The sequence below is a fragment of the Spea bombifrons genome, chromosome 5, assembly GCF_027358695.1.
Source record: "Spea bombifrons isolate aSpeBom1 chromosome 5, aSpeBom1.2.pri, whole genome shotgun sequence".
In the NCBI taxonomy this organism is placed as follows: domain Eukaryota; kingdom Metazoa; phylum Chordata; class Amphibia; order Anura; family Pelobatidae; genus Spea; species Spea bombifrons.
In genome coordinates this window covers 72,797,575-72,808,457 of record NC_071091.1, presented here as the reverse complement: position 1 = coordinate 72,808,457, position 10,883 = coordinate 72,797,575, and the positions used below count along the sequence as shown (strand labels likewise).

Genomic DNA, 10,883 nt, shown 5'->3' with positions numbered 1-10,883 from the left:
GGAGTCAGCTGACTAGGCTCAGCAAATCAGGGGCTGCCCCTCAGCATTGGTGCAAGGTATCATATTGCATAGCACATTATTATTATTTATGAATTATTATTATTTATTAAATTGTTAAAGGAATCATTAATAATGAGATTTATTTTTTTGCCATTTGAATTTATGGGCACCAAGGTATTCGCAACACGGTTAACAGTCACCACCGAAAGCGAGTCGGCAACGGGGTGGAAGTCCAGCACCTTAACCACAACTCCAGCACCTTAACCACAACTCCAAGTTAGAGATACTGGATAGTATTTGTCTCTGTTGCGTATTGGTTTAGGTGTTAGCGTGATTTTAGTTTAGGCTTAGGTGATTCCCTGAGGCTTGAGGCCGCCTAGAGGACTGTATTGGGGTGAAAAACTAAAGGATTGTTTTTCCCATTTTTCTCACTCAGTGTCTGTAGCCTAATGGCTAAGGTATTGGGCTTGGTGTCTTGAGGTCCTGGGTTCAGTTCCCCTAGGCTTCAGCTGTGTCCGTTCTGTTTTTTTTTTTTTTTTTTGGTTTTTAAGTATGCACATAGACCAAAACGTAAGCCATTTTGTCTTTGCCCTTACAAGCCACCCTTCTTTAGTTTATTTAGTGCGTTTGTTTGGGAGTCAGGCTAGCTAAAGGGGTGTAAAAACTAAAGGATTGTTTCTGTAGAGCCTTATACCTGTTCTCTGTGGTGCAATGGTTGAGGTGTTGGATTTAGTTTTTGAGGTTCTGGGTTTAATTCACTCCAATTGATTTATTTGTTGTGTTTGTTTGGGAGGAAGGCACGCTACAAGATTGCAATGAGGTCAAAAACCAATGGATTGTTTGCAGGGGACAGGTTTTTTAGTGTCCGTAGTGTACATGCTACCCTTTTTTCGTTTATTAATTGTGTTTGTGTGAGAGGCAAGCTAGGTGCCATTCCCATATGGCTTTGTAGAGTAATGGTTAAGGAGCTGAGCTAGAGTGCTTAAGGTCCTGGGTTCAATTCCCTTGTTCTCCATCTTGAACTTCTTCTAAACTCTCTTCTACGTTGTGGTTTTTTTTTGTTTGGTGAGGGAGAAAAAACCTATTGTTAGCAACCAGGTAGACCAAAACACAAGCCACCCAGTTCATGCATTTAAATTGAATGATTTAGTCAAAGGGATTTGGGTCACTCTGTCAGCATTAGCCATTTTCCCCACATTTGGATATTTATATCAGCACTCACAGGCCATACAAAATCATCAACTTAAAAATGACCCCTGCATTGTATATTTATCCCACCATACATCCCCACATTGCGCATTTATCCCACCAGACAGCACCACATTGTGTATTGATTTATGCGATGACCCTCAGCCAGCCCAGCATGTAAATGAATGCCCCATTGCCCCCCACACCCTTGTGTATTGTCCTCATCCATTTTCTTTGAGAAATCCAGGTGCTGTGGTTGCAGTGAGATGTGTCTGATTGGCTGAACCTGGTCAAGTGACTCTACCAGCCAACCAGGCACTGCGATTGAGACCCAGGGGGGGGATTTAAGCTTCACTTTCAGGCCTTGGTTCTTTTGATGTTCGTTTTCTTTGAGAAATCCAGGTGCTGTGGTTGCAGTGTGATGTGTCCAGGCCAGGCCAGGCCAGGCCAGGCCAGGCCAGGGCTTATCTTGGTACAGTATTTCCCCTGTCTCTGTTTTTGCATTGCCATTGTCCCTTTTTTTCCTGCTTCCACCTTTGCTGTTACTGAAGGCACAAGGTGTCTCAGACCCTATCGTCTCCAATAATACTAATGCCTTTTCCTTCACTTATCATGAGTAGTTCTTCTTCTTTCCATAGCTTTAACGTGTCCTGTTCAATCCCTTTTCTGTTATGTTCCATAACAGAGGCTGTTCCATTTCTCCACCACTCTAGGAGTAAAACTTCTTTACATTACATCTAAGTCTCTCACTCACTAGTTTCAGATGATGACCTTGTTTAACCATTTCTAATCTTTTGAAGCAAACATCCCTCCTGTGATTTGTTAAATGCCTTTAAGGATTTCAAGTATTTTCTCCAATCTTATACATATCAAGATTCCCTAGTTTTCCTGAGCCTGCATTATTCTTATCTACAATGGTAAGTTGACCATTTCCTTTCACTGTAACTCATCTAGTACTCATAGTTTCCTCAGAGAATTGTGTTGCGTTTTTACATGTAGAGATACATATAGTTTATTGGTTTTGAATTGTCGTTTTAGCGTTTCTCCCTTTTTTTAAAATTTTTTCTTCTTTTCTTTTCGCCATTGTCTTCATCCCTTTTCCCAAGGCCGGTATCTCTTACTCTTCTAGCCTATCCTCTCTCATTGTTTTCCTCCTATTACCCATATTCTCTGGTTTGCAATTCACTTTTTACCCTTTTTTTGGCTTATAACTTTTTGTTGTTAGAATCTTGTTGGATCAGCATGCGTTAATAATCATTGTACATATTCCAGATAATGAAACATGTCACATAAATTATACAATGTTTTGTTCAGTGTAGCATAGGCAATGTAATCAAAGTACAGATTTGAAACATAAGAAAATCCAAAATGCCCATAAGTGCCATGTTAGATCAAATTTGAACCATTGTATGGTTTATACACTTGGTCATCCTCTCCATCTGATAAATATGTGAGTGTCACCAACACTTCCCCAGTAGTTGGTGGATCAGTCTGTTTCAATTTCTTGCAATTAGGGCTTCAACAACTAATCGATAAAATCGATAATAATCGATAATGAAATTTGTTGCCAACGAATTTCATTATCGATTAGTTGCATTGATTATTATCGATTACAAAATGAGGGTTTTTTCAGAGCAAACGCTCTGAAAAATACCCCTCATTATATAAACCGTTTCAGTGACTCACAGCAGCAGCTCCTACTTACCAGTCCCTCCCTGTAATCACTGTGACAAATGGGCCCCGCCCCTACCTCCTCCCAGAAGGCCAGAACCACATGGCTGTGACACTCATCTAACTGTAAGTATAAAATTAATATTTGGGCTACTGAAAGTTAGGGGAGGTGGGGGTTAATTTAGGGACAGTTATGGTTGATGGTGTGTTTAGGGTCAATTTAGGGGCAGCTATGGTTAATGGGGTGTTTAGGGGCAGCTATGGTTAATGGGGTGTTTAAGGGCAGCTATGGTTAATGGGATGTTTAGGGGCAGTTATGGTTAATAGGGTGTTTAGGGGCAGCTATGGTTAATGGGGTGTTTAAGGGCAGCTATGGTTAATGGGATGTTTAGGGGCAGTTATGGTTAATAGGGTGTTTAGGGTTAATTTAGGGGCAGCTATGGTTAATAGGGTGTTTAGGGTTATTTTAGGAGCAGCTGTGGTTAATGGGGTGTTTGGGGTTAATTTGAGGCAGTTGTGGTTAATGGTGTGTTTAGGGTTAATTTAGGGGCTGTTGTGGTTGACAGGGTCTTTAGGGTTAATTTAGAGGATGCTGTGGTTAATGGGTTGTTTAGGGTTAATTTAGGGGCAGTTATGGTTAATGGGGTGTTTAGGGTTAATTTAGGGTAGTTGTTTTGATGGGGTATTTAGAGTTAATTTAGGGGTAGTTATGGTTAATGGGGTGTTTAGGGTTAATTTAATGATGAGGACTGAGGGTTAATTTGATTAATTTAATAAAGTTAACTTAAGGTGCAGTTAGAGATAAAGGGGGGCAGACTAAGAGGTATCTAAATCCTGGGGGCAGTGAAGATTAACCCAGTACTTATTTATAAAAGTATGGAGTCAGTGCGATGCGAACGGGTCTGTGACTCTATGAGGGGACTATGAGATATCGGGCATATCTGGGGAGGACAGAGTGACATATCTGGGGGTATAAGGCATATACATTATATAAGGCATATGTGGGGAGGGCAGTGTGGCATGTCTGGGGAGGACGGAGTGGTGTATCAGGGTGTATAAGGCATATATGGGGCCACAGTGGCATATCTGGGGGTAGAGTGGAGTGGCATATGTGGGGAGGGCAGCGTGGCATGTCTGGGAGGCAGTGTGGCATGTCTGGGGAGGATGGAGTGGTGTATCAGGGGGTATCGGGCACAGTGGCATATGTGGGGGTGGAGTGGCATATGTGGGAGGCAGCGTGGCATATGTGGGGGTACAGTGGAGTGGCATATGTGGGAGGCAGCGTGGAGTGGTATATGTGGGAGGCAGCGTGGAGTGGTATATGTGGGAGGCAGCGTGGAGTGGCATATGGGGGAGGCAGCGTGGAGTGGCATATGTGGGAGGCAGCGTGGAGTGGCATATGTGGGAGGCAGCGTGGAGTGGCATATGTGGGAGGCAGCATGGCAAGCCTGGGCTCAAATGTGCATAAATTGGGGGGGCTGGTTGGGAAATAAAGACAAGAAATGCATTTTATCAAATTTTTTTTTTCTGCTGTTTGTATTTAACATCATTTGTTTATTAAATTATTTTAAATAAATTAAAAATTTACATTAATTTTTTTAATCCGATTAATCGACAAAATAATCGGCCAACTAATTGATTATGAAAATAATCGTTAGTTGCAGCCCTACTTGCAATGATTACTTTAACAGATAAAAGTAGGAACCCCAGTAACCTGTTAAATGTTTATATGCTGAGGGATGGCCACCAAAATGTTCAATTGTGGTGAAGAACCTTCTTGGTAACCTCTGAATAATTGACACATCTAAAGACTTTTGCTAAATCAATAAAACTCTACCCCAAATTTCTGGAGAATATTGCATGTTAAGCTCTGACACCCCACTTCCTGATAAACCTAAAAAATTGGGGGACAAGAAATCTTTAAAACACACACACACACACACACACACACAAACAAAACAAATTATAACAGAACTGAAACCGTGTGAATATGGAGCTTGTGTTGACCCAGGAGGGCATGGATACATATATTAAGAATGTTGCAATTGTGAATAACACACTTATATCGTTTTATCCGACTTTTCTTGTAATTTTTGAAATTAGGCAAAGATTCCCATATGGAACAGATCTACCAGTTTGTCTATGCCTCGTTTAACATTTTAACGTTTTATTATTATTAACTTCCCCTCTCTCAGTACTGTATGTCCCATTCTGCTCTCTCCTGCTTGCTTCTATTAAATTAAGAAGTCTCCCTCAACAGTTTGTTTCCACTCTGCTTTTAGTTCCCTGACCAAATGTTCTTGCTCCTAATCTTCTGGCTTTCTCCCTTGTCAGTACATTTATTTATATAGAGCCAGCAGATTCCATGGAGCTGTGCCATTTCTGGCTGTGAGTGCACCGTCTTCATCTCAGATGCCTTTACCAGGGGATTTCCATTGGAGATTTCCACAATGCCTTTTTCTCTTCTGTCTGTGTCCATCCTCAGTCTCTCCAAAATAAAGAAGCAGAGGCTCAGCACTTCAAATAATAAGGTGAGTTTATTTCACACAGGCAACGTTTCGACGCACAGGTCTTTCTCAAGGCTTGAGAAAGACCTGTGCGTCGAAACGTTGCCTGTGTGAAATAAACTCACCTTATTATTTGAAGTGCTGAGCCTCTGCTTCTTTATTTTGGATTTATTGAGGGACTTGGTGGTACCCTGGCTCGTGCACCATTTCACTGCTGAGTGCTGCATTCCAACCTCTCTTTTTGTGCATCCTCAGTCTCTGTCTGTTCTGGCCAGTCACATTGACCCTGTATATGATTTTTCTTTCTGAAAATGTAATTATTTTGTTGGAGGGGGTTGTAGATTAGTTGTACAGCCTCTCAATCAGAAGTGGTAGAGATTAGTAGGGTCTCTTACGTCCTCTTTAGCACAATTCCCCTGTCTTTTTGTACTAACTGTTTCTGTTTCCCTTTTTTAAGTAACTCAGGTGTGAAATGTTAGATACAAAATAATTTGTGAAAATCATACCTTTCTAGCATTTTGAAAATGGTTGTATTGCTTTTGTGTTTACCAAGTAAAAAAGCAAGAGCAAGTGCCGTTAAGGTCTGTGATGCTCCTGAATGCTGCATGGTCATCTATGCATCGGGCTATTGTCTGGGCCAGTGCACTATTGGGTAAAAGAGGGGTGACATTCTAGGACATGCCGTGAGCCCTTGCAGCTGGTAAGACTAACATGAACGTGCGATCAGAGGCAAGATGGTCCGTAGTTGTGCAAGCATTTGCAAAACCACCGTTATGTGTGGCCACAGAGTGTGGAACCAGCCTTCGGGTGATCCTTTCAACGAGTGAGTGTGAACATGTAGGTTTATTTTTATTAAGTACCAACACAGTCTGTGCATCACTCTCTCCATGTCGCCCTTCTATCCCTTCCTCCCATCAAACAGTTCTGCTGCTCATAGTCCCTCTGCTTCTTTGCCTCCCTGTTTCATTCCTCTTTTGTATGCTTCTCTCTTTGCTTAATTCCATAAGTGTTGCAACCCCCCCTAAATAATTCAGTCATCTGCTTCAGTCCTCTAATACCTCTACGCCTAGAAGTTTTAAGGAAGCCCATACTGACCGCCCCTTGCCCATTCTCCCCTCCTTATTTAACATAGCATTGCCAATTTAGTAACACCCTTCCCCCCCTCTATCCTTTCTTTCTTCCCTTAACGGTCTGATCTCAGTGGCCATGTTACAGCTAAATGCACTACTTTGTTAAATCCTTTGAAGTATTTCAATCTTTCTGTCACACCTTCTCTCTCTCCTATAAGGTATATGTATTTAGTCTTTGTAGTAAATAGTTTCCTGCAAACCATTCACCATGGATAAGCGGCCTACGCTTTTGAATTCATATTAAAGGGATACATCACAGCTAGCTGCCTGGTGACCTTGAAAACACCTTACAAAGGGTGCCTCATTTTCACTTACCTTTGCAGCCCCCACCCCACTGTGACACAGTACTACGTAGCTGCCATGCCAGAGTGTAGAGATCACCCCATCTATTATTCTCCCTTTGGCCTTTAACCCCTTCCGTACCGGGACGTACCTGGTACTTCCTGGTTAACAGTCACCGGTAGACCGGGACGTACCAGGTACGTCTCCTCCAAAAAACGCCCCCACATCACCACAATCGCGGTGATCGCGGGGGCGCTGCTGCTGCCGTCTGCCCAGGAGTCCTGGGCAGACAGCACAGCCTGTCTAAGCCCTCCCCCAAGCCTACGATCACTCCCACGGAGTGATTCTCTAGGCAGAAACAGCGATTGCAGAAAAATCTGCAATCGCTGTTTCAGCTGCCACAGGCAGCTTCAGGGAAGGGGTGGGGGTGTTGAATGGGTCCCCACACAAGTGTGGGGACCTGACCCAACACCCCCCTGCTGCCTGATCGCTCCATGAGAGCATCAGTGCAGCGTTAACCCCTTCAATGCCGCGATCGCTGCATTCAATGCCGCGATCGCGGCATTGAAGGGGTTAATTCCCGTTTTTTAGGGGGTTCTGCTACTGGTGGTCTGCCTGGAAGCCCAGGCAGACCTCCAGCAGCAAAAACGAACCCCCAGAAGTCCTCTGATCAGCCCTGTAGGGCTGATCAGAGAGACTCCTCTCCCACAATCTCCAGTCCACTGGAGATTGTGTCCCAGCTGCCAGAGGCAGCTTCAGGGACAGGGAGACAGGGCTCTTTGGTCTCCACATTAGTGTGGAGACCAGCCCCCCCACCCCCACCCCCCATAGTTAACCCCTACCCCCCTCTTCCTCAATTAACCCCTTCAATGCTGCGATTGTTTATGACCCCCATCGCAGCATTGCAGGGGTTAATATTAGTCCCCACAAGCTTGTGGGGACTAAATATCAATCAATGCTGTGCTTCAATGGAGCATCAGCATTGAAAGAGTTAAAAAAAAAAAATAATAATAATTTTTTTAAAAAAAATACTAATAAAATAATAAATAAAAAAAATAATAAAAAAATAATAAAAATAATAATAAAAAAAATACCAGCACTGACCTGAAAGTCCAGGGTGCTTCCAGGTCAAATGCTGGGCTGATCAGATCGCTCCTGGCCAATAGGAGTGATCGGATCATTATGGCAGCCCACGGATGACCCTGCTCTACAAAGAGAGAGGGGTCATCTAGGGTAATTATGAAAAAACACAAATTATTAATAAATGAAATAATCATAATTATTACCTGATCACTTGTCGGTGACATTTTAAGTCGCTGATTATTGATCGGTCTCCCTGATTGATGTCAGCGGCCTAAACCTGTCACTTACAAGTAATCTGATAAAAAAAATATTTAAAAAAATGTAAATGCACATGTTCCAGTTTTGCCCTCATAGCTTCCTCAAAAAATGCATGAACCATGCATGTGAGGTCTTGTTGGAATCAGGGGATCTTGGTGAACAAAATGTGGTGTTTTCTTCCACTGTTGCACTTATGGTGTGCAAGAAATTCAGTGCAACATTGAAATGTATGCGTTAAAAACGCAATAAAATAATTTCCCTGTGAAGTTTGGCAGAAACGAGTGAAGAAATGGCTAGCTGAAAACTGTCAAAACTACCCTAGTTGAACACCTTGACTTGTCTACTGTTCATAAATATATACTTTTATGGGGTAATTTACAGCGGGGGGCTTCCAAAATGTCCCAAATGGGATATGGGCCCAGGAAACCAATTTCTGAAAATTCCAAATGTGAAAACGAAAATGCGCATGTTCCAGTTTTGCCCTCATAGCTTCCTCAAAAAATGCATGAACCATGCATGTGAGGCCTTGTTGGAACCGGGGGATGTTGGTGAACACAATTTGGTGTTTTTTTCTGCAGTTGCACAAATTCTATACAAAATATAATATAAAATCTAAAGCAACATTGCAACATATGCAAAAAAACCCAAAAAAATATAAAAATACCTCAAAATTTGGCAGCAACTGGCGATAAAATCCCTGTTTGAAAAGTGTCAAAATGACCCTAGTTGTACACCTTGACTTATCTACTTTTCATAAACATATAATTTTGGGGGGATAATCAGTATCTGTGACAACTATTGCAGTTATTAGACTACCATGCCAAATTTGCAAAAAATTACATTTCAAAAACACGATGCATGCCTAGCAATATTTGCCCTATACTGGTCAAAATAGATGAAAATCCTGGCCATGTTGGGTGGTTTCCAAATCAGGACAACTTAATGAATATATTTGGGATAATTTTTTCCCATTGGTTCAATGTGTGTACAATTTGTATGTATACAAAACTGTAAAAAAATGCGTTTTTTTCATTTTTTCACCACTTTTTCCAGTTTATTTCAAACAAAACAATGTACTACCCAGCTTAATATGGTTTCAAATGAAAGCCCTACTTGTCCTAAAAAAAAACAATATATGATTTGTGTGGGTGCACCAATTAATAAGAGAGAAATTACAGTTGAAGAAAGACATGGCAAAAACACAAAAACGGCTCCGGTCCTTTAGCGACACGTTAGTATCAAAATCCCGGTCCTGAAGGGGTTAAGGCAGCGGAGACGTGCGCAAATTTTTTTGTTTACTAGAACGTCACTGGTGTGAGGACAAGCCACTTGAACTTATGGGCCTTATGGTGGAAGACCAATGCCTTAACCACTACTCCAAATCAAAAAGGTACAGGTTACCCATTTGAAAACACCTAAAAACCCTGGTATGTATCAACTCTCTCTCTCTCTCTATAACGTTCTTTATAATCGAAAATTATACAATCTTAAAAATGTCTTATGAAGTGTTCCGTTGTGCAGGTGTAATAGCCAGTTCATACATTTAAAATTGCATGATTTTGTCAAAGGGATTTGGGTCACTCTGCCAGCATCAGCCAATGAAACCATGCACCCCTCATACCTTGGAGTCAGACCTTCAGGATGGTTGGGGGTTATTCAAATCTTACTGGAATGTGGCTTCCCTTTCGTGCTAACCTTTATTTCTTTTTCCTCTTTCGCAATCAATGCAGGAAGAGCTGTTATGTCGATTTGGAACAACTGTTGTGCCCTGGAGAACCTGCTCAAAATCCTTTGGCAACGCACAGGTTGATGAGAAGCTGGATGAGAAAATAATCTATGAAGCGCATTAGGCTTGTCAGAATAGCATGCTATAAATTGGTCCTCCACAGTCTATGTACCATGAGTGAAAATGTTACAAATGCTAAAATGTTAGATTTGATTTTCAGGGAGCAGGGATAGTGAACAGGTTGGAAACGTTCTTGTTGTTGGTAGTAAAGTGGTGTTTTTCTGTTCCAAGTTGATGGCCACAAAACACCCCCACGTCCGAGGGCTCAGCTAACAGCACAGACCTGTGGGATAAAACAAGCAGTGTGTCCTGCATCAATTGTCTATTTTGTCACATTAACGGCTCGGTGGACTTTGCTAGCCCAGTTTGGCGTTAACGGAAGTATGGAAAATGCTACTCAATCACAAATGGAGTCTTGCTGAGCCAATAGAGACGCAACTCCCACCTAGGAAGTGACTTGACGTGGCGCATTAAGGAACTTCACATTTTTTATCTTTTATGGAAATAAAATGAATTAATTGAGTGTGTATAATTTTTTTATATATTCCTTTGGTATGTAGTTGTCACTGCAGATTGTAGGAAGTGCTAGCGCCTGTACCTTTAGAGGGAGGCTATAGAAAATGCTAATTTGGTTAGTGAACCAGCATGGTGTGAAGCCTTCTGCTTTCACTCTTTCAGTGTGAGGATTCGTGGACAGTTGAACAAAAGCAAACATAGGGGTTTAATTTGAGTGAATCTGCAGCTTTGGACAAGAAAGTCCTGGCTATTTGTGGATTGTTGCTAAAACAGACCACCTCAATATCAGAAGCAAGTCTACGGCAGAGACCTGCTTTAAACTCCTTGACTTTGCTATACGTTCTAATTGCCAAATTATTAATTAGTTTCTGCAGCGTAAAGAGCTTGGCTGGCCCTGTATAATGCATAGCTAAGTCAATGAGATGTCGCTGAAAAATTCCTGACCATTTAATTATGCACTAT

The 10,883-nt window shown here is 41.9% G+C and overlaps 2 long non-coding RNA genes across 2 annotated transcripts; both read left to right on the top strand.

Annotated features, from left to right (window-relative positions):
* Positions 1-6,040: 6,040 nt before the first annotated feature.
* LOC128497224 (uncharacterized) lies at positions 6,041-10,253 on the top strand. The gene is made up of 3 exons (XR_008354286.1): positions 6,041-6,066; positions 9,850-10,077; positions 10,182-10,253. It is a non-coding gene; the product is annotated as an uncharacterized LOC128497224 (long non-coding RNA).
* On the top strand, positions 6,902-7,792 carry LOC128497225 (uncharacterized). The gene is made up of 2 exons (XR_008354287.1): positions 6,902-6,975; positions 7,406-7,792. It is a non-coding gene; the product is annotated as an uncharacterized LOC128497225 (long non-coding RNA).
* Positions 10,254-10,883: the final 630 nt, after the last annotated feature.